The sequence below is a fragment of the Dipteris shenzhenensis genome, chromosome 13 (genome assembly GCF_047967505.1).
Source record: "Dipteris shenzhenensis isolate YYH24624 ecotype China chromosome 13, Dip_SZ_1.0, whole genome shotgun sequence".
In the NCBI taxonomy this organism is placed as follows: Eukaryota; Viridiplantae; Streptophyta; class Polypodiopsida; order Gleicheniales; family Dipteridaceae; genus Dipteris; species Dipteris shenzhenensis.
Genome location: NC_141608.1, coordinates 56,377,367 through 56,381,968, shown reverse-complemented (window position 1 = coordinate 56,381,968; position 4,602 = coordinate 56,377,367). Strand labels below are relative to the sequence as shown.

At 44.9% G+C, this 4,602-nt stretch overlaps 1 pseudogene; it reads right to left on the bottom strand.

The window, feature by feature from the left end:
* Window positions 1-560: 560 nt before the first annotated feature.
* On the bottom strand, window positions 561-2,378 carry LOC147895626 (leucine-rich repeat extensin-like protein 3 pseudogene; annotated as a pseudogene).
* Window positions 2,379-4,602: the final 2,224 nt, after the last annotated feature.

Below are 4,602 nucleotides of genomic sequence, written 5' to 3'. Positions count from 1 at the left end.
ATCGATTTCTATATTTTTTCCCTTACAATCATCGTGTACTTTGGGTTCATTGGGTAGGGTCATCTAGGGCCTACAGGCCTGGAGCTGCACCAAAGTTCGTCGAGGCCACTCTCATGCAGCCGCAGCATAGGAGGACATGACGCACGACGAGCACACGGCTGAGATGTGACATTACTCCTACCACGCGGAGATGTTCGCTTTAGACGGACTCGTTTTCCTTGCTGATTTATATGCTCTCTCTTCTAGCTGTACTATAAATTTCGAGGAAATGTAGTTTGACCCTGTACTGAAGGGCTAGATCGTTACTTATATTCCAGGCAGTAAGGTTAGACTTTAGTCGCAAATGACTGGGGAACTAACAGTGGGGAATTGGATGCCGCTAAAATAAATTTGACGACGGGATTCCAGGAAAGGTTTTGATAGCATACGTGAGTTAGTTCGTCAACTCGTATCTTACTTTCTGAGTGCACTGGGAAATCACCATTCTCATGAAAAATCATTTCAATTGCTCAAGGTATGAAATCAACACAAGTTATGTCTTTATTTCTGACTATATCATATGCAATTCCCTTAGGGAGTGAGGACGAAAAGCAGTCTTATTTTATAGCGCCAACTAGGAAGCTGAAATTTTGCAAAAAGGTATCTGATACAGCATGAACGAGGTTTTAGTAATGCGACGATGAGTGCTGGAACCCCCACGGTGCAGGTGGAGGGTTCTGATAGGGGGGAGCCTGGAATCGATGGTCGTATTGAGGCGGGGGGTCCTGACAAGGAGGAGGTGGAGGTGGAGGCGGAGGCGGAGGCGGAGGTGGGGGTTCGCAAGGAAGGGGTGGAGGCGGGGGAGGGGGTTCACAAGGAGGGGGTGGAGGAGGCGGAGGGGGTTCACAAGGCGGCGGAGGAGAAGGAGGTGGTGGTGATGGTGGGGGAGGGGAGGGAGGTGGTGGGGAGGGAGGGGGCGGTGATGGAGGAGGAGGAGAAGGTGGTGGTGGAGATGGAGGAGGAGGAGAAGGAGGTGGTGGAGACGGAGGAGGAGGTGGTTTGGGTGCAGGACAAGCTTGGTTCTGGGAAAAGAATGCAGCACATTCTTGAGGAGAACGCTGCAAGGGACGCCCAGGTATGCAATTCTCATCGTCGTCGAAAAGTTCGCCCGAGGGCAATGACAAGCAATTCGGAGCCTCTCCAGTGAAGAAGTTGAAGGAGGCGGTGAAGTTCTCGAGATCAGGCAGAGTACAGATTGCCTGCGGGATCGTTCCTGTGAGCAGATTGTGAGCGACATCCAACTGCTGCAAGCTGGTCATCTGGGCGATGGAGGAGGGAAGAATGCCGCTGAGGTTGTTGAAACTCACGTCAAGAACTGTCAACTGCTGCAGGGCACCGACCTGCGAGGGAACGCAACCATCGAAGGAGTTGTTCAAGAAGATGATCTGGTTGAGGGTGTTGGCCATCTCACCGATGGACGCAGGAATGCCACCCACGAAATTGTTGGTGGCGAACACCACCACGGAGACTGTGGAGTTGCCGAGGTTAGAAGGGATCTGATCGCTGAAGTTGTTGTTGTTGACGAAGAGAGCGTCCAATTTCTTGTTGAAAAGCTCGGGCGGCAAGGTGCCATGGAAGCTGTTGAATCGGATGTCGAGGTAGGAGAGGCTGGGAAGGAGGAGCGTAACGTCGGGGAAAGGGCCTGAGAAGAGGTTGTTACTAACGTCGAGTTCGTAGAGGAGGTGCCATCGGGAGATGTTGCAAGGGAGGGTACCTGTGAATCGGTTGGTGTTGATGTGGAAGAGCGCAAGGTATTCGAGGAAACCCAACTCTTCAGGAAGCGTTCCGCCAAGATCTTCTCGGTTGAGGTCGATGCCGGCCACGACCAGCTGCTGCTGGTTGCAGGACGAATTAGAAGGTGGAGGAGACCAAGACCAAGAAGATGGAGATGGAGATGGAGATGGAGATGGTGGAGGGGCGCAGAAGACTCCTTTGTATTGGCACACATTGTCTCCAGCCCATGTTCCAGTTACGTTGTTGGGATCAGAAGTGATGGCTCTCTTCCAAGCTTGGAGAGCGAAGAAGGCAGCCTCCAAGCTTGGATTCCCAAACCTCCCTCCTCCTCCTCCATCATGGTTGTTGTAGTTCGAAGACCCATCTCCTCCTCCTCCTCCTCCTTGTTGTAGAGGGGCAGGTGCAACTGCCTCCTGCTCTCTTGCATGGCGCCGATAGACGTCTGCTGATCTCGCTGCAGCCGCCTTGCACAGGAAAAAGATTACAAGATGGATGGCAATGAGCAAACACAAGCGCACACCGCCACCTCGTACGTCTCTGCGCATCACTCAACGCTGCCGATTATCAGGTGTTTGTTGGGCAGATGCAGCAAACAAGCATGAGCCTATTTGTGTGGAGAAAGAGAGTTGCGAGGGGAAAAGTTGCACTAGGAGGAGAGAGGGTTCATAGCTTGCTTTATCTGCACGTGAAGCTGGAATCTGACGAACGCGTTATGAATGTACCCATACGACGAGTTCTTGGCCTCCTTGACATTTCAAACTGACGGTGCTGAGGTGGTTTTAGCAACAGCTGGCATGAGACAAAGTCTCCAACAAGAAGAAGTGCGGTGGGCCCCTCGCGAAAGCTCTCTTCCAACCTTCTTCACCGATCCTAATCCTATATGTCGTCCTTGGAAATTTGATACTCACAACGTCACAACCTCGCCGTCTCCTTCTCCTTGCTTCCTCACGTTCATTCCTCTCCATTTTCACATTACCAACAACAGCTCGTGCTGCACTTTTTCTAAGGCCTTCATACCCGTATCTCGCCATATAACCATCTCAATTGCTTTCCAATCCTCCAAACCCTTAGTTTTTTCCACTCATAACCCCCCGCCCCCCCTTTCCAAAAAAAGGAAGTAAAAAGTTGGCAATTCTTATATTAAGTATTAACGTGCATCCATAACCTAATATAACAAATGTACATAATGATACCAAGCCCTCAGCTTATGCTGAACCCAGCAGATAGGCACACCCTGGGTGCACACGAAGGAACTTAGCAAAATGAGATTCCTACTTACCATTGGATCTCTGTGGGTCAGTACCCATCCAAGGTCTCTCAGTAACTCCTTGATAGTGCTCGCGATTGTAGTTTCATAATTCCTATACCCTTTCACAAAGCCAAACACCAGATTATTCCTAAATTCCCATGTGGCGATCAAGATTGTGGCTCTAATGTCATTGTTATGTCATGTAGCAAGACCAATTCTCTTAGAGAAGCATAAAACTGTAACTATGTTCTCTATATTATTCACATCAATGTGTATGGAAACTTGAAATGCCTATGCAACCAACATACCACATTTAAAAATTTTGATTTCGTAAGATCCTTTGATTGCAACACCGGCATACTACTTGATCTTGTGCATTTTTATAAATATCTACGAAGTGAAAAGGGAAGTATGCTTGAAATATGGCAGCATCATCAACTTTAGCGAATCGAAATCAAGGGTTCAACTAAACAATAGTATCTTCCCTTTGCCTCCTATTACTTATCACATCTGCTCAGCTATAATCTTGAGAGTGTTTTAAACTATTTGTAGAATACATAGTACGATTTTCTCCCCTTTCTATGGTGCCATTATAGGAATGAAAAAGAAGAAAAACCACTAGATACTTTCTAGGATTCTAGTTTGGCAATAAGTATCCACTCCTAATGGGCTAGTTATGTCATATTCTTGTCCTCTATAATACTAAATTAATTCGTTGGAATTACTAGAACTTCTTTCATAACATTCTTTATGCAATAAGCTAGCTTTGTCATACTCTTGTCCTCTCTAATACTAATTTTTCAGTTGGAAGTAATACCTTCATTCATAATATTCTTTATGCAACAAGCAAGTGGGGCCTTATTTCCTTCAATTAGCTAGCTAATTACACTATTGCCGTTTGAATAAAATTTTTCAATGGAAAGAAAAAGCCATTGTAAAAGTAGCAATTATCATCTTTAAGGAAATATTGGTATATCCATCGATATAACTATGGACATTTCCATCATTAATTCATATATCGATGTTTATGTGAATAGTTGTATCAATGCTTTCAAATTTTCATGTTTTCTTTTGAAGGGGTAGGGCAGAGAAGATTGGGGCTTGAAATTACCCCAATATACCCTATAAGTTTTAAGCTTAAATGGTTAAATCTTGGCGAATGTTTTAAACATTTATTTTTATTAAAGCATATAAACTTTTGACACCAATATAAAAGTTTAGCTTCTTAACAAACTAATCATCCATGAAGTGTACTATTTGAGCTTCCTAGAAACCAAAGGAGGTACTAACAAATTGAGAATCTTTGCTACGGTTTTGGGAGTGTCCAATATTGTGTTACAATTGTATGCATACATATGAAAGCCTACTTAATAACTATTTCCAATTTGATTGAAAAGGCAAACTTTTTGAAAAATGAACTCCACACTTATTTGGAGCTACTACATCGTGGTCTTAAAACTTTGATATTTGGTGATATATGTAGCTTAATTCACCCATAAATGGATGCATTTAAAAAAACTCAATTGATATATGTGCAATTCTCTTTGAATAAATCCGACATTAATAATCATTTTTCATTG